Genomic DNA, 18757 nt, shown 5'->3' on the forward strand with positions numbered 1-18757 from the left:
GTTTAAAAGTATATACAAAGAAATTAATAAAAAAAAAAATTAACTGTGATTACATACATTAAAAAATAAAAAATAAAAAACTTGAAAAAAGTAAGTTCTTGAATTCTTTGACCATATTTTGCATATCTCCAAGAAATTTCTGACCTGAAAAATAAAAAAACAAATTAATTTAAAACCTGCCAGAAGCATATGAATAAACTTACTAATTAATTTATAAACTTACATTTAGATCACACCAAAAATAATGTAATTTATCCAGTTGTTAAACTGCCCCCAATCCTTTCCCCACAGCAACCAAAAATGACATAATTATTTTGATTCTCCACACAAATATCAGTAAAACAGCACCACAAAAGAAGACAATATGCAACAATGCAGAAAGGATCATATAAATGATAAAATGGAGTATTATATGGACAATCAAAATCATATGATATCAACATATAACTCACTAAAAACTATAAAACAAATAAGGATCAATAAAGCTTATTGGTCTTAAAAGCAGAAACCACATAGCCTGAATAATTACAAATTGGTATGGGAGCAATCCAAGTAGAGGAAATAATAAGAGCCCAACACACTAAATTAAAAAGAAACAACTTGCATACAACCCCCTTATCTAAACCTTCAGCTCCGTAATTTAATAACTTGAGATGAAGCACATCTTTATAGGAATAGGATCAGCCACAGATAGATACTTTAAAGATTGTAACTATCAAAAATACGAGAATTATATGATTTTCAACCATGACAAAATACTCTATTGAAATAGCAAATTCTCCACAATTAAAGTCTGTCCGTGTAAGTGACAAACAATAACAGGTCCTCACTATCCAGCACTTCTCTCTGTGCATGTCAATGAAATCCATCACATACAACATATAAAAGCAATTCGCAAAAATTGAAGTAGGAGACTTGTAATTATCAATTCATTCAATTAGTATATCTTAACTCTTATATGAACCCAATTTTCTGTTGGACCATGACATTATTTGCTGAAATCATATTTTTTTAGGCAGAACAAGTAGCTCATACGGATCTCATCAACGATATCGTATCTTAGATTATGCACCATGCACCTAAAATACAACTTAGGCCCATTTGTGAAACCAACTTTGGAAGTATACCAATGTCAAGAATTAACAATTATCTTGCTATGTTTTAACAGTCTTAGACCATGCAACCTTACCCTTCAATGGGGGCAGGATGGTTAAAATAGTATCCAAATTCACATGTTTTGAGTTCCTATGCTGCCTTGACAAATTCACACTGCAGCTATAATGTGGTCAAATAGCTATACCTCTGGATGATTTGTTATGACATCAATTTGTCCAACAGTTTAAAGTATAGAAATACTGAAGCTCAAATTCCAGCAAAATTATAATTTGCTTTTGAATTTGAGCCCTATCAAATTCTCGTCAGATCAATACAGCCAGTGCCTAGCCTTAACACTGAACAGATTTTAGGTAAGCATGCCAAACTAGCCATTTAAATAACTTATCTCAAAAGAAGAAAAATAGGCATTCAAAGACTTTAATATATATATATATATATATCTAGAAATTATTTGTGTTAATTTTCAGTTCAATGAGTTAAGGAGGCAACCTGAATCAAAACCTATTATGTTCAAAAGTGAGTAGAAGATTACTTGAATGCAACCCACCCAAAAAAAATGGTCAAACTACATGCTTACTTCAAGCAGTTCTGCAGGTATAAAATAATATTGCCAGCTAAATATAAATTCAATCCCACAATAGACACTGCTACTGCCATTTACATAAATCTAGTACATCACAAAAGAAAGAAAGAAACTGACCGTCTAGCATCTTCAGGGCTAAACTCAACATCATCACATCCCAAACTTCTGGCATACTTGACCATACTAACCGCAATCTCCAAAACCTCCTCTTTACTCTTCTTGAGCTTGTTCTTCATATGAATTTCACTAGTAGCAATAAAAGTATGAATCCTGGGCCTCTTGGCGAACTTGATAGCCTCCCAAGCAGCATCAATATCATTCTTACAGCATCGAGCAAGGCCACAAATGACAGGCACAAAACCATCCTCATCAACCGAATTACCGACCGCCTGAGAAATGACTCTGACGGCCTCAAGATCGTCGTTGGAGGAGGCGGGGAAGCCGGCCACGATGATGTCGACGCCGAGCTTGGAGAGCTGGCGGGCGATGTCGAGCTTCTCCTTGCTGGTCATGGTGGCGCCGGGGGACTGTTCGCCGTCGCGGAGGGTGGTGTCGAAGATGCGGACGTAGTGGGGGTCCGGGATGCGATTGGGGATGTAGGTAGGCCGAGATCGGGGACTGGAGGAGGAGCAGAAAATGGCGGTGAATGGGGTTGATGATTTTGAGGGTTTGGTGTTGCAATAGAGAAGAACGCGAGTTGGGGTGGTGGTGGTGGGTTTGATGAAGTGTGAAATGGGTGTGAAATTGGGGTTGGAGAACAGAGACGCCATTGATGGGGAGAGAGAGAGAGAGTTTTCAATGGCTCTTTGAGGTTGGAACTTAAAACCCTACAGAGATGCTGGACGGTCAGGGATGTTGAGATTAGGGATTTTGGTTTTGCGTCCGGGGGGTGGGGGGGATGGCAAAAAAAAAAAAAAAAGAGGGAAACGGGGGTAGATAAAAAAAAAATTAAATTTTTTTTTTGGGGGTCACAAATAAAATTTAAATAATAAAATAATACAGTTTAACTCTTTTTTTTTTTTTGGCGCGGGTTGCTGTTGTTAAAAAAAAAAATTTTTGTTAAAATAATTTTTTTTTGTGGTTAATGAAAAAAATTTCATTTTTTTTTAGTTACTAAGATTTAAAATTTATTTGTTTCATTTTTATTTTAATTAAAAAAAATATTATTATTTTTTTTTATTTGGTAGAAGTAGGGGTAATATTTTAATGAAAAATATTTTCCACTAAAGTAAAAGTTTATTTTCTGTGGTCAATGAAAAATATTTTTCTACGGCCTATTTTTTTTTGTTAGTAAAAATCATGAACTATTTTTTTGTGGTAGAGGAAAAGGAGCGACATTAGTGGTGGATAAGAGATGATGGTGGTGGTGGTGGTGGTGGTGATGGCGAAAAATATTAGTGGTGAAGTTATGGTAGTGGTAGTGTAGATGAAGTGGCAGGGGTAAAGGAGGGGTAATGGTAGTAGTAGTGGCAGTAGTGGCAGCGGTGGTAGTGGAGTGGTAGCGATGGTAGTAGTAATGGTAGTCGTAGAGGTGAAGTGGCGACAGTGGAAGTAGTGGTGGTGGTGGAATGGCGTTTGCAGTAGTGGTGAAGGTGGTAGAGGAGATGAGTGGTGAGAGAGAGAGATGAGTGAGAGACGGATAGAAGAGATAGAGAGAGAATAGAGCGGGAATGGAAAACAAAAACAGGCAGGAATAAAAAATATTTTTTTTTTGTCAGAAATGAAATTTAAATAACAAAATAATGTCGTTTAACTTCTTTTTTTTTTTGTGATGGGAGTTGCCGTCGTCAAAAAAAAATATTTTTTGTTAAAACATATATTTTTTTGTAATTAATGATTTTTTTTTTTTTTTTTGTAGAGGATAGAGAGTGGCAGTAGTGGTGAATGTGGTGGATAAGAGATGATGGTGGTGGTGGTGGTAGCGGTGAAGGAGATTAATGGTGAAGTTGTGGTAGTGGTAGAGTAGATGAAGTGGCAAGGGTGAATGAGAGGTAATGGTAGTAGTAGTGGCAGTAGTGGTGAAGGTGGTGGATAAGAGAAGATGGTGATGGTGGCGGTGGTGGTGGCGAAGGAGATTAGTGGTGAAGTTGTGGTAGTGGTAGAGTAGATGAAGTGGCAAGGGTTAATGGGAGGTAATGGTAGTAATAGTGGCAGTAGTGGTAGTGGTGGCAATAGTAGTAGCAATGGTAGTCGTAGAGGTGAAGTGGCGACAGTGGTAGTAATGGTGGTAGTGGAATGGCGTTTGCAGTAGTGGTGAAGGTGGTAAAGGAGATGGGTGGTGAGAGAGAGAAAAATGAGTGAGAGACAGATAGAGGAAAAAGAAAGAGAGAGAGAGAGAGAGAGAGAGAGAGAGAGTGATGAGCGAGAGAGAGACAAAGTGGTCGCTAAAAGTGCATTTTCTTGTAGTGGATAGATAAATCGAGAGGGAGCTCAGTAAATAAAGAAGACAGAAGGGAGAGAGTGAGCAACGCAAACATAGTGGGAGAGAAAGAGAGAGAGAAAGAGAAAAGAGAGAGAAATGGACAAAAAGATAGAGAGTGAGAGACAGAAAAAAGATAGAGAAAGAAGAGAGATGAACGAGAGAGAGAGATAGAGAGAAGAAAGATGAGCGAGAGAGACATACAGAGAAGAGAGATGAACGAGAGAGAGAGAAGAGAGATGAGCGAGAGAGACAGAGAAAGATGAGAGAGATAGAGAGAAGAGAGATGAGTGAGAGAGACAGAGAGAGAAAAGAGATGAGAGAAGAGAGAGATGAGTGAAAGACACAAAGAGAGAGAGAGACAGATAGACAAAAAGAAAAGAGTGATGAGTGAGAGAGAGAAAGAGAAGAGAGAGAGAAAGATGAAAAAATGGGTGAAAAGATATAGACAAAGAGAGAGGGAGAGAAAAAAAGAGCGAAAAGAGATAAACGAGAGAGAGGCAGAGAGAGATGAGCGAGAGAGATAAAGAGAAGAGAGATAGAGAAGAGAGACAAAGAGAGATGAGAGAGATAGACAGAAAGAAAGAGAGAGAGAGAGAGAGGGACAGACAGACAGAGAAGAGTGATGAGTGAGAGAGAGAGAAAGAAGAGAGACAAAGACAGAGAGATAGAAAGATGAAAAAATGGGTGAAAAAGTTCCGTGTCTAAAGCCTCATTTTCTAGTAGTGAGTCATCTCTATCATTCATTGGTAGAATAGAGGCGCGGATTTGGGAATTGTATATTTTATATAAAAATCAAATTGAAATATTTTATACAATCACACCTATTTAGGGAGTGTAATTAAAAAGTAGTAATGTATATATAATCACACCTTAATTAAAATGTGCGATTAAAAAATATATATATAATCACACTTATTTAAAAAGTGTGATTAAAAAGTAGTAGTGTATATATAATCACACTTTAATTAGAAGGTGTGATTAAAAAATATATAAATAATCACACTTTAATTAGAATGTGTGGTTAAAAAATATCTATATAATCACACCTATTTAAAAAGTGTGATTAAAAAGTAATAGTGTATATATAATCACATTTTAATTAGAAGGTGTAATTTAAAAATATATAAATAATCACACTTTAATTACAATGTGTGGTTAAAAAATATCTATATAATCACAGCTATTTAAAAAGTGTGATTAAAAAGTAGTAGTGTATATATAATCACACTTTAATTAGAAGGTGTGATTAAAAAATATATAAATAATCACACTTTAATTAGAATGTGTGGTTAAAAAATATCTATATAATCACACCTATTTAAAAAGTGTGATTAAAAAGTAGTAGTGTATATATAATCACACTTTAATTAGAAGGTGTGATTAAAAAATATATAAATAATCACACTTTAATTAGAATGTGTGGTTAAAAAATATCTATATAATCACACATATTTAAAAAGTGTGATTAAAAAGTAGTAATATATATATAATCACACTTTAATTAGAATGTGTGATTAAAAAATATATAAATAATCACACTTTAATTAGAATGTGTGATTAAAAAATATATATCACACTTGTTTAAAAAGTGTGATTAAAAAGTAGTAGTGTATATATAATCACACTTTAATTAGAAGGTGTGATTAAAAAAATATATATATAATCACACTTAATTGAAAAGTGACATAAAAAATAAATATTATCACACTCAATTAAATTAAGTGTGATTAAAATATCAATCTAATTTTTTTTATCACACTTCTAATAAAAATGCGATCTTTTTTTTTTGTCAAAGTGTGATCTTTAACTATTTTTGTAGTAGTGAAAGGAAATTGAATAGAAAAGTGACTTGAATAAAAATGGAAGTCAAATGAAGATAAAAATGGATGTTGCTGAAAATTAAAAATGGAAGTTTATTCAAGAAACTACTATACCTTAACGATCTATTTGGAAATTAAATAAAAAAAGAAGTTGAACAGAAAAATGACTTGAATAAAAATGGAAGACGAATAAAAATTAAAATGGAAGTTGCAGAAAATTAAAAATGGAAGTTCATTCAAGAAACCGCTATACCTTAATGATCTATTTGGAAATTAAATAAAAAAAGAAGTTTAATAGAAAAGTAAATTGAATAAAAATGGAAGTTGAATAAAAATAAAAGTGAAAGTTGCATAAAATTAAAAATGGAAGTTCAATCGAGAAACCACTATACCTTAACAATCTATTTGGAAATTAAATAAAAAAGGAAGTTGAGTAGAAAAGAAACCTGAACAAAAAAAGGAAGTTAAATAAAAATAGAAATGGAAGTTGCAGAAAATTAGAATTGGAAGTTCATTCAAGAAACCACAATACTATAACGATCTATTTGGAAATTAAATAAAAAAGGAAGTTGAATAGAAAAATAACTTGAATAAAAATGAAGTTGAATAAAAATAAAAATGGAAGTTGCATAAAATTGGAAATGGAAGTTCATTAAAAAAACCACTATACCTTAACGATCTATTTGGAAATTAAATAAAAAGAGAAATTTAGTAGAAAAGTAGATTGAATAAAAATAGAAATTGAATAAAAATAAAAGTGAAAGTTGCATAAAATTAAAAATGGAAGTTCAATCTAGAAACCACTATACCTTAACAATCTATTTGGAAATTAAATAAAAAAGGAAGTTCAATAGAAAAGAAACTTGAACAAGAAAAGAAGTTGAATAGAAATAAAAATGGAAGTTGCAGAAAATTAAAAATGGAAGTTGAATCCAGAAACCACTACACATTAACGATCTATTTGGAAATTATAGCGATCCCGGGTTTACCCTTGTTGTATAGTGATCCGGACATGTGTCCGTGGATGTTGGTAGTTGTTTATTATCTTGTTTGCATCCTTTCTTACTTTGTATTTGAGTTATAGGATGTGTTGAGCGGGTTTGTTACAGGTTGGTTGAGTTTAGAAACCAAAACTAGTTGCCCAGATTTTTGGCCTGTACGCTCGAGCGGAGGTGTTGGCGCTCGAGCGTAGATTACACCCATTCAGTATTTTCCTGTGCAGCGTTGTACGCTCGAGCGTGGTATTGGCCGCTCGAGCGGGGTTGTCTGAGTGCCGCTCGAGCGTAGGGTTGGGAGCTCGAGCGGAGGCCTGGTTCTGCAAAAGTGCTGGGCGAGTGCATTCTGCGCTCGAGCGGGAGGTTGGCCGCTCGAGCGGAAGTCTGTGAGTGGACGCTCGAGCGGGGTGTTTTACGCTCGAGCGGAGACCTGGGTTAAAGTCCCGAAATTGTGACTTTTCAAATCACTTTTTCACTTTCTCTTCTCTCTCTTACTTTTCCAAAATCACCATTGTTGAGCCTCTCACTCTAGACTCTACCTTCTCTCTAGGTTTTGATCTAGTAGGAGTGATTTACTCACCTTTGGCCTTTACAAAAAAGTTGTTGATCGTCGAGGGCTTCATTTTAATCTGAAAATCTCGGGTTTTGGAGCACGTTGGGTTTTGTCGTCTTCTCCTTTGGGACTCCAAATTTGAGGTAGGGATAACCTACTCCTCTCTATGGGTTTTGTCTTTAAATTTTGGTATTTTGAGATGTTGGGCTTGGTTTGGTAATTTTGTGAAAGTTTGGGGCTTTTGTGTAATTTTACAAAAGTTGGGGTTTTATTCATAATAAACCTAGATGCATGTTTGGCATAGAAAAATGGAATGATTGTTGAATCATTGATGAAAATGGGACCTAAGGGTTGAAATAGTAATTATGGAAAATGGCCTAATTACATTGTTTAATTAATTGGGATAATTAATTGGTGAGGAATGAGGAAATGAAATGTTGATTGAATATCCATTTGTGCATTTATTTTCTGTTTTAGAAATAACTGCTTTGGGCTATCGGTGGAGGATAGTCGAGATTGTTGTAGACAATGCATGATGATTAGGTAAACGGAAACTAATCAATGGAATGTGTCATGGAACTTGACGGTTGATAGAATACATTAATTGTGTGTATTGTGTGATTGTATATAGAACCAATGTGTTTATATACGTTATGTGTAGAGGAGGAGATAGGGGATGTACTCCGCGGTTTAGGGGAAGATAGGGGATGTACCTCTAAACCGGATAGGTATTGGGAGGAGATAGGGGATGAACTCCGTAGACACAGCTAATATGCTTGTCTAGAGAAGTGAAGATAGAGCTCATATGCTTATCTTTGTGAAGTGTGGATACAGCTTGTATGCTTATCTGTGGATATTGTTGATATACATATCTGTTGTAGAATGTGGATACAGCTTATATGCTTATCTGTGGATATTGTTGATATACATATCTGTTGTAGAATGTGGATACAGCTTATATGCTTATTTGAGGATATTGTTGTTATACATATCTGTTGAGAATGTGGATATAGTTTTTATGCTTATCTGAATGTGAGATATAGTTTTTATACATATCTATGGAAATGATGATAGAGCTAGTATGCTTATCTGTTGTTAAAGGGAAAATGAAAAGTAATTGGGACTTGTAAGTCGTTGACATAAATATGTTATTTATGTGATTGTATCAGTGTTGACCAACTATCAATTGCTAATGTTTTAGGCATTGTCCATGGTTGGTTTAGTGTATTTCTACTGGGCTGTGGCTCACCCTATATGGGAATATCATTTTCAGGTGCAGGAAGCATGCCACCTCCAAGGACATAGCTTGGGAGGCTAGAGGCGGACATAGTGTAGTTGTTTTACTTTTGATGTATTACATGTAACTTCAAGCCAAGGGCTTAATGTGTAAACGAGTTAGTACTCTTTTGTTGAAACCAAGTGTTAACTTGGAAAGCTGTAAGCCCGTAGGGCATTTTGTTTTGATGTTAACATGTAATACTTATGTAATGAAACTCAATGAAATAAAGGAATGTGGTTAGTTTATATGTAAATGCTTGTCTTATCTGATGGGTTTAATGTTATTATTTTGAGGGCGTTACAACTTGGTATCAGAGCGTACCGGGTTTGAATACTTTGGGTACGTGGGAAGTGATTAGTATCACATTGGGTTCGTCTCGTTTGATAGAGACTTAGTGTAATGTTATATGCTTACGTGATAACACGTTTATGTGACTATGTGGGTATGGGATTTAATTTCTGGGATATTGATGGGATCCTTGAGTTTCTGGGAGTCTTGTTGGAAAAGCACTTGATCAATGCTGTTTCTAACCGGAACTCTAGTAACGCCTCGGGACTATCATTATCCGGAAATGAAGTTCGTAAGTGCTTATGTGTTTATGTGCTTATGTGGAGTGAATTACAGTTGTCCATGTATTAGGACGTGAGTGTTTAGTTTCGGCACATTTATGAATGTGCTAATGTTCTGTGTTGCCTTTATTAGGATGTCAGGACGAGGAAGAGGTGCTAGGCGTGGTAGACCTGCGAGGCAGGAAGTACCGTTACTTGGTGAGATTCCGGCAGTACAGGAGGGAGTTGGGCAGGCCAATGTGGCCGAGCCAGTAGGTCAGCAGGCTATGGGTGCCTTGGCCAGAGAGATAGCGGGAGCTTTGGGTATTCTTAGAGCTGGGAATCAGGCAGCTGAGACAGGGCCTTCCTTCTTGAAGAGGGAGTTCTTCCGGTGTAATCCGGACGAGTTTATCGGGGATCCTAAAGAGCCGCTTAAGGCAGATGAATGGCTCGAACAGACAATGAAGACGTTTGAGATGCTTGGCATCGAGGACGGAGCACTGAAAGTGACCTTGGCATCCTTCCAACTGAAGGGAGATGCGGGTCAATGGTGGAAGTACGAGAAAGCTCGTGTTGGTGGTACTTGGGAGGCGTTTGTGAATGCTTTTCAGGAGAGGTTTTTATCAGCAGCAGCTAGGGAGAAGCTGAGGGATCAGTTTAGCCGGCTTAATCAGCAGGGCTTGTCAGTGGCCGAGTTTGAGGCTACTTTTACCAGTCTGTCTAGGTTTGCACCTGAACTGGTGGCGTCTGAGGAACGCCGTTGCTATGAGTTTGAGCGGAAGTTGAGGCGGGGCCTCAAGTTGAGAATTGGTGGGTCTTATATTCGAGAGTATAGACACCTAGTGGACGCTGCAGCTCATATGGAGCTTATGATGCAGGAGGAGGATGAGGGTCAGAGAGGCTCCAATAGGAGCCAGGATAGTCAGGGTGATGGCAGGAGACAGAAGGGTTATAACCCTCAGCAGTCTCAGGGTGCAGTCTCTAGATCGACCTTTCCAGTGCCGAGTGTAGGCTCGGGGAGAGGCAGTCAGGGGGAATTCACTTGTTACAAGTGTGGCCAGTTGGGTCACAAGGTATCTGTTTGCCCGCAGAAGGGTGGGGGTCAGAAAGCTGCTTCTTCTTCAGCTAGACCGCAGAGTCAGAGTTTGGGCAGGGGGCAGACGCAGGGTTTTGCCCACAGTTGAGTGCCACTTCGGGAGCGTCTGGTTCTAGGCAGACGCAGGGTTTTCAGCCAGCTCAGTCTGTGCAGGCCTCGAGGGCCAATCCGGGAGCTTCGTCATCCCAGTCTGTGCAGCAGTCTTTTGCTCCGAGAGGTGAGCAGGTAGACCAAGGGCCTACGGGGCGCGTGTATGCTGTTACCGCGCAGGATTTAGTACCGGCTTCATCAGTAGTGAGAGGTACTTTTCTGTTTTGCAACTCAGTTGCTAATGTGTTGATAGACACGGGTGCATCTCATTCTTTTGTATCTGCTGCATTTGCATCTGTTTTGGAATTGGAGTTAGCACAGTTAGCATCTCCTATTTGTGTGGTATCGCCTTTGGGTGGTGAGTTGATCCTGAAACAGGGTGTTAGAGGATGTGATATAGAGGTCGCCGACTATAGGCTTCCTTTTCCGTTTGTTGTCATGCCCATGAAGGGTTTTGATGTTATTTTGGGTATGGACTGGTTATCGTCATACCGGGCTGTTATTGATTGCTACCGCCAGAGGGTTACATTGTGTACCTTGAGCGGGGAGTGGTTCCATTTCTTGGGAGACCGGGTTGGTAGTGTTTTGCCACCGGGGTATGATTCGCGAGGGCGAAGTGAGCTTAGTAGTCTACTTGCTAGCTTTGAGAGTGGTGAGAGTGGTGAGACCCAGCATGTATTACCGAGGGTGGTTTGTGAGTATTCGGATGTCTTTCCCGAAGATCTTGTTAGTTTGCCACCTCACCGAGAGATAGAGTTCTCTATTGATTTAGTGCCTGGTACGGCGCCGATTTCTATGGCACCTTACCGTTTTGCTCCAGCAGAGTTGGTTGAGTTGAAAGTTCGGCTCCAGGAATTGCTAGATAAGGGCTTTGTTCGCCCTAGTGTTTCACCGTGGGGAGCACCGGCACTCTTTGTTAAAAAGAAAGATGGTGCCTTGAGATTGTGTATAGACTACCGGAAGTTGAATCGGGCTACGGTTAAGAATAAGTATCCTATGCCCCGTATAGATGATTTGTTTGACCAGTTGAAGGGTTCCCGTTGTTTCTCTAAGATAGACTTGAGATCGGGTTACCATCAGTTGAGGGTCAGGGAGGAAGATATTCCTAAGACGGCATTCCGTACGCGGTATGGCCATTTTGAGTTTTTGGTGATGCCATTCGGACTTACCAATGCACCGGCAGTCTTTATGGACTTGATGAACCGGATTTTCCGGGAGTTCTTAGACCGATTTGTGGTTGTTTTCGTGGACGATATCCTTATCTATTCGTCTTCTGAGGAGGAGCACGAGGCACACTTGAGAGTGGTGCTTGAGTTACTTAGAACCCATAGGCTGTATGCCAAGTTTGGGAAGTGTGAGTTCTGGCTGAGGGAAGTCAAATTCTTAGGCCACGTGGTATCCGGGGAAGGGGTGTCTGTTGATACATCCAAGGTTGAGGCAGTGCAAGATTGGGCACAGCCTAAGAGTGTGTTTGAGATCCGCAGTTTTCTGGGATTGGCTGGGTATTACCGTCGGTTTGTGAAAGATTTCTCCAGGTTAGCGTCACCGTTGACTAGACTGACTCGGAAGGGAGTCAAGTTTGTGTGGAGTGAGACTTGTGAAAAGTCGTTCCAAGAGTTGAAAATTAGATTGACCACCGCTCCGGTGTTGATTATTTCGGAGAGAGGGTTGGGTTATGCGGTTTATTGTGATGCTTCACGAGAGGGTTTGGGTTGTGTGTTGATGCAAGAGGGAAAAGTGGTAGCTTATGGCTCACGTCAGTTGAAAATACACGAGAAGAATTACCCCACACACGACCTAGAGTTAGCAGCTGTGATCTTTGCCTTGAAAATCTGGAGGCACTACCTTTATGGTGAGAGGTTCGAGGTATTCTCGGATCACAAGAGTTTGAAGTATCTGTTTACACAGAGAGACTTGAATCTGAGGCAGAGGAGATGGATGGAGTTCATCGAGGATTATGATTTTGAGTTGCATTATCATCCGGGAAAGGCCAATGTTGTGGCCGATGCCCTTAGTAGGAAAACCATTAGTGATGTAGCTTGTATAGCCATCCGGGAATGGGTGATGTTGGGAGCACTTGGCGAGTTTGATTTGCTACTGGGCGAATCTGTTGAGGCTGCGGCCTTGTTTTCTGTTGTTGCGCAACCTACACTTGTGACTAGAGTGTTAGAGGCACAGAGAGGTGACCTTGAGGTAGAATCCCTCCGAGAGAAGATCTCCAGTGGGAAAGTTGAGAAGGGTTTGACGGTGTATCCCGACCTGAGTGTGAGATACCGAGACCGTTTGTTTGTACCGGAGTCTTGCCGAGAGGAAGTACTCCGAGAGTTTCACCATTCGCGCCTTGCGGTGCATCCGGGAGGTACTAAGATGTATCAGGATTTGGGTCGCCAGTTTTGGTGGCGGGGTATGAAAAGAGATGTGGCTGTTTTCGTATCGAAGTGCCTTACTTGCCAGCAAGTGAAGGCCGAGCATCAGAGGCCAGCGGGTTTGTTACAACCCTTGCCTATTGCCGAGTGGAAGTGGGAGCATGTCACTATGGACTTCGTTGTAGGTCTTCCGAGGACTCAGCGGGGTAGTGATGCTATTTGGGTGGTTGTAGACCGGTTGACTAAGTCGGCGCACTTTATTCCTATGCGCGTGAGAGATTCGGTAGATCATCTTGCCGATTTGTATATTCGGGATGTAGTGAGATTGCACGGGGTCCCAGTGACGATCGTCTCAGATAGAGATCCTCGTTTTACTGCTAGGTTGTGGCAGAGTTTGCAGAGTGCCTTGGGCACTAAGTTGACCTTTAGTACGGCTTATCATCCTCAGACTGACGGGCAGTCCGAGCGTACTATTCAGATCCTCGAGGATATGCTTCGGGGTTGTGTCCTGGACTTCAGTGGGACGTGGGAGAGGCACTTGCCATTGGTAGAGTTTGCCTACAACAACAGTTTTCAGGCTAGCATCGGTATGGCACCGTTTGAGGCCTTGTATGACCGACCGTGTAGGTCTCCAGTTTGTTGGGCCGAGGTGGGTGATGCACCTTTGTTGGGTCCGGAGTTGGTTAGGGAGACGACGGAGAAAGTTGAGCTTATCCGTAGGAGGCTTGTTACAGCCCAGAGTCGACAAAAGAGTTATGCCGACCGTAGGAGGAGGCCTTTGGCGTTTGAGGTAGGTGATCATGTCTTTCTGAAGATATCACCTAGACGAGGCCTGATGAGGTTTGGGAAGAGTGGGAAGTTATCCCCTCGGTTTATTGGTCCTTTTGAGATCCTTGAGAAGATAGGCGAGGTTGCTTATCGGTTAGCCTTACCGCCGCAGTTGTCCGGAGTGCATGACGTGTTTCATGTGAGTATGCTTCGGAAGTATGAGCCAGATCCATCACATGTGCTGGATTGGAGCGATTTAGAGGTAGATGAGGATGCCTCGTATGAGGAGAGACCGGTTCGGGTCTTGGATAGGCGGGATCAGGTCCTGCGTGGTAAGACCATTCCTTTGGTGAAAGTCTTGTGGAAACATCACGGAGTGGAGGAAGCCACTTGGGAACGTGAGTTGGAAGTCCGTGAGAAATATCCGGACTTGTTTGTTGATGTGTGATCTTGTATTTAAATTTTACATTATGTTGAACTTAAGAGCTTTTATATATGTCTTAAGTTGTAAAACATTGAGAATGTTTTGATTATTGGAAGCATGTTTTGGAACTTGCCTCATATGGTAGTTGGATGTAACACTATATATGTTGAATATATTGTTGACATTGGAAAGTTAGTGCATAATGTTGGTGCATGTTAATAATACATATGTTGTTTACATATTGTGATATGTCTCTTGTTAAAGGGATGGGATGACCGGTAATGGGTCGAATTGTTGAATGTTAAAATGTAACATTGTTTAAAATGGAGGAAAACTTGTTTTTGAAAACTTGTGCTTAATTTCGGGGACGAAATTCTTTAAGGGGGGGAGGTTATAGCGATCCCGGGTTTACCCTTGTTGTATAGTGATCCGGATGGAAGTTGAATAAAAAAAAATGGAAGTTGCAGAAAATTAAAAATGAAAGTTCATTTAAGAAACCACTATACCTTAACGATCTATTTGGAAATTAAATAAAAAAGGATGTTTAACAGAAAAGTAAATTGTATGAAAATGGAAGTTGAATAAAAATAAAAGTGAAAGTTGCATAAAATTAAAAATGGAAGTTCAATCCAGAAACCACTATGCCTTAACGATCTATTTAGAAATTAAATAAAAAAGGAAGTTGAATAGAAAAGAAACTTGAATAAAAAAAAAAAGTTGCTTCGAAATAAAAATGGAAGTTGCAGAAAATTAAAATTGGAAGTTCATTCAAGAAACCACAATACATTAACGATCAATTTGGAAATTAAATAAAAAAGGAAGTTGAATAGAAAAGTAACTTGAAGAAAAATGGAAGTTAATTAAAAATAAAAATGGAAGTTGCAGAAAATTAAAAATGGAAATTCATTCAAGAAAACACCGTACCTTAACGATCTATTTGGAAATTAAATAAAAAAGGAAGTTTAATAGAAAAGTAAATTGAATAATAATGAAAGTTGCATAAAATTAAAAATGGAAGTTCATTCAGGAAACCACTATATCTTAACGATCTATTTGGAAATTAAATAAAAAAAGGAAGTTGAGCAGAAAAGGAACTTGAATAAAAAAGGAAGTTAAATAAAAATAAAAATGGAAGTTGCAGTAAATTAAAAATGGAAGTTCATTCAAGAAACCACTATACCTTAACGATCTATTTGGAAATGAAATAAAAAAGTAAAATAGAAAAATAACTGGAATAAAAATTGAAGTTGAATAAAAATAAAAATGGAAGTTGTAGAAAATAAAAAATAGAAGTTCATTCAAGAAACCACTATTCCTTAACGATCTATTTGGAAATTAAATAAAAAAGGAAGTTTAATAGAAAAGTAAATTGAATAAAAATGGAAGTTGAATAAAAATAAAAGTGAAAGTTGCATAAAATTAAAAATGGAAGTTTAATCTAGAAACCACTATACCTTAACGATCTATTTGGAAATTAAATAAAAAAGGAAGTTGAATAGAAAAGAAACTTGAATAAAAAAAGAAGTTGCATAGAAATAAAAATGGAAGTTGCAGAAAATTAAAATTGGAAGTTCATTCAAGAAACCACTATACATTAACAGTCAATTTGGAAATTAAAAATAAAAAAGAAGTTGAATAGAAAAGTAACTTGAAGAAAAATGGAAGTTAATGAAAAATAAAAATGAAAGTTGCCGAAAATTGAAAATGAAAATTCATTCAAGAAACCACCATACCTTAACGATCTATTTGGAAATTAAATAAAAAAGGAAGTTTAATAGAAAATTAAATTGAATAAAAATGGAAGTTGAATGAAAATAAAAGTGAAAGTTGCATAAAATTAAAAATGGAAGTTCAATCCAGAAACCACTATACCTTAACGATCTATTTGGAAATTAAAAAAAAAAAAGGAAGTTTAATAGAAAAGTAAATTGAATAAAAATGGAAGTTGAATAAAAATAAAAGTGAAAGTTGCATAAAATTAAAAATGGAAGTTTAATCTAGAAACCACTATACCTTAACGATCTATTTGGAAATTAAATAAAAAAGGAAATTGAATAGAAAAAAACTTGAATAAAAAAAGAAGTTGCATAGAAATAAAAATGGAAGTTGCAGAAAATTAAAATTGGAAGTTCATTCAAGAAACCACTATACATTAACAATCAATTTGGAAATTAAAAATAAAAAAGAAGTTGAATAGAAAAGTAACTTGAAGAAAAACGGAAGTTAATGAAAAATAAAAATGAAAGTTGCCGAAAATTGAAAATGGAAATTCATTCAAGAAACCACCATACCTTAACGATGTATTTGGAAATTAAATAAAAAAGGAAGTTTAATAGAAAATTAAATTGAATAAAAATGGAAGTTGAATGAAAATAAAAGTGAAATTTGCATAAAATTAAAAATGGAAGTTCAATCCAGAAACCACTATACCTTAACGATCTATTTGGAAATTTAAAAAAAAAAGGAAGTTTAATAGAAAAGTAAATTGACTAAAAATGGAAGTTGAATAAAAATACAAATGAAAGTTGCATAAAATTAAAAATGGAAGTTCAATCCAGAAACAACTATACCTTAACGATCAATTTGGAAATTAAATAAAAAAACGAAGTTTAATAGAACAGTAAATTGACTAAAAATGGAAGTTGAATAAAAATAAAAATGGAAGTTGCATAAAATTAAAAATGTAAGTTCATTCCAGAAACCACTATACCTTAACGATCGATTTGGAAATTAAATAAAAAAGTAAGTTGAGTAGAAAAGAAACTTGAATAAAAAAGGAAGTTAAATAAAAATAAAAATGGAGGTTCATTCAAGAAACCACTATACCTTAACGATCTATTTGGAAATTAAATAAAAAAGAAGTTGAATAGAAAAATAACTTGAATAAAAATGGAAGTTCATTAAAAATAAAAATGGAAGTTGCAGAAAATTAAGAAAGGAAATTCATTCAAGAAACCACCATACCATAACGATCCATTTGGAAATTAAAAAAAAAAAAAAGGAAGTTGAATAGAAGTAACTTGAAGAAAAATGGAAGTTAATTAAAAATAAAAATGGAAATTCATTCAAGAACCACCACACCTTAACGATCTATTTGGAAATTAAACAAAAAAGGAAGTTTGATAGAAAAGTAAATTGAATAAAAATGGAAGTTGGATGAAAATAGAAATGAAAGTTGCGTAAAATTAAAAATAGAAGTTCAATCCAGAAACCAATATACCTTAACGATCGATTTGGAAAATAAATAAAAAAGGAAGTTGAGTAGAAAAGAAACTTGAATAAAAAAGGAAGTTAAATAAAAATGAAAATGGAAGTTGCAGAAAATTAAAAATAGAAGTTCATTCAGGAAACCACTATACCTTAACGATCTATTTGGAAATTAAATAAAAAAAGAAGTTGAATCGAAAAATAACTTGAATATAAATGGAAGTTGAATAAAAAAAAAATGAAAGTTGCAGAAAATTAAAAATGGAAGTTCATTCAAGAAACCACTATACGTTAACGATCTATTTTGAAATTAAATAAAAAATGAAGGTTAATAGAAAAGTAAATTTAATAAAAATGAAAGTCGAATAAAAATAAAAATGAAAGTTGCATAAAATTAAAAATGGAAGTTCAATCCAGAAACCACTATACGTTCACGATCTATTTGGAAATTAAATAAAAAAGAAAGTTGAATAGAAAAGAAACTTGAATAAAAAAAGAAGTTGAATAGAAATAAAAATGGAAGTTGCAGAAAATTAAAATTGGAAGTTCATTCAAAAAACCACTATACCTTAACGATCTATTTGGAAATTAAATAAAAAAAGAAGTTGAATTGAAAAGTAACTTGAATAAAAATAGAAGTTAATTAAAAATAAAAATAGAAGTTGTAGAAAATTAAAAATGGAAATTCATTCAAGAAACCACTATACCTTAACGATTTATTTGGAAGTTATATAAAAAAGGAAGTTGCACAGAAAAAGTTATAGCGATCCCGGTTGTCCCTTTACTGTTCTGTTGTGTTCCGGACTCGGTTCCGTGAAGTTGGTAATGGTATCTATCTTGTTGTCGTCCTTTAATTCCCCTTAATTGAGTTTTAGGATGTTTTGAGCAGGGTTGTTACAGGTTGGTTAAGCCTTGGTTTCAATTCCTTGTTGTCTAGTTTTTTAGGCGATCCGCTCGAGCGGGTCTTCTTGCGCTCGAGCGGGGATTGCACACCTCCAGTATTTCGTGTTCCTGCAAAACTTCTGTAGATGTGATTTTTACGCTCGAGCGGTGGCGCTCGAGCGGGCAGTACTTTCTGGGTATGGGAGGGGAAAATCTATGCTCGAGCGGACTGGGTTTCGCGCTCGAGCGGAAGTACTTTATTCTTGTGTCTTGGCGCTCGAGCGGGCCTTATTGCGCTCGAGCGTGTTCAGATTTTTGTTCTTAGCGCTCGAGCGTTGTGTTCTCCGCTCGAGCGGGTCATACGTATATGAGTTGTTCGCTGGGTGATTTTAAATCACTTTTTGCCTTTCTTTCTCTCTCCTACTTTTTCTAAAAACCATTTTTGAGAGCCTCTCTCTCTAGAAACTCCCTTCTCTCTAGGGTTTGATCTAGTTAGAGTGTCCTCCTTCTCTTCGGCCTTTGTGAAAGTTGTGTTGATCTTCGAGGGCGTCGTTTTGATCCGAGAATCTTGGTCTTTGGAGCACTTTGGTTTTGGGTCTCTTCTCCAT

The 18757-nt window shown here is 37.0% G+C and overlaps 1 pseudogene; it reads right to left on the reverse strand.

Annotated features, from left to right (window-relative positions):
- Positions 1 to 1791: 1791 nt before the first annotated feature.
- On the reverse strand, positions 1792 to 2469 carry LOC145815466 (2-isopropylmalate synthase 2, chloroplastic pseudogene; annotated as a pseudogene).
- Between the last annotated feature and the right edge of the window lie 16288 nt (positions 2470 to 18757).

This window comes from Camellia sinensis, unplaced genomic scaffold, assembly GCF_055761805.1.
Source record: "Camellia sinensis isolate YWXY unplaced genomic scaffold, ASM5576180v1 Unanchor2, whole genome shotgun sequence".
NCBI lineage: Eukaryota > Viridiplantae > Streptophyta > Magnoliopsida > Ericales > Theaceae > Camellia > Camellia sinensis.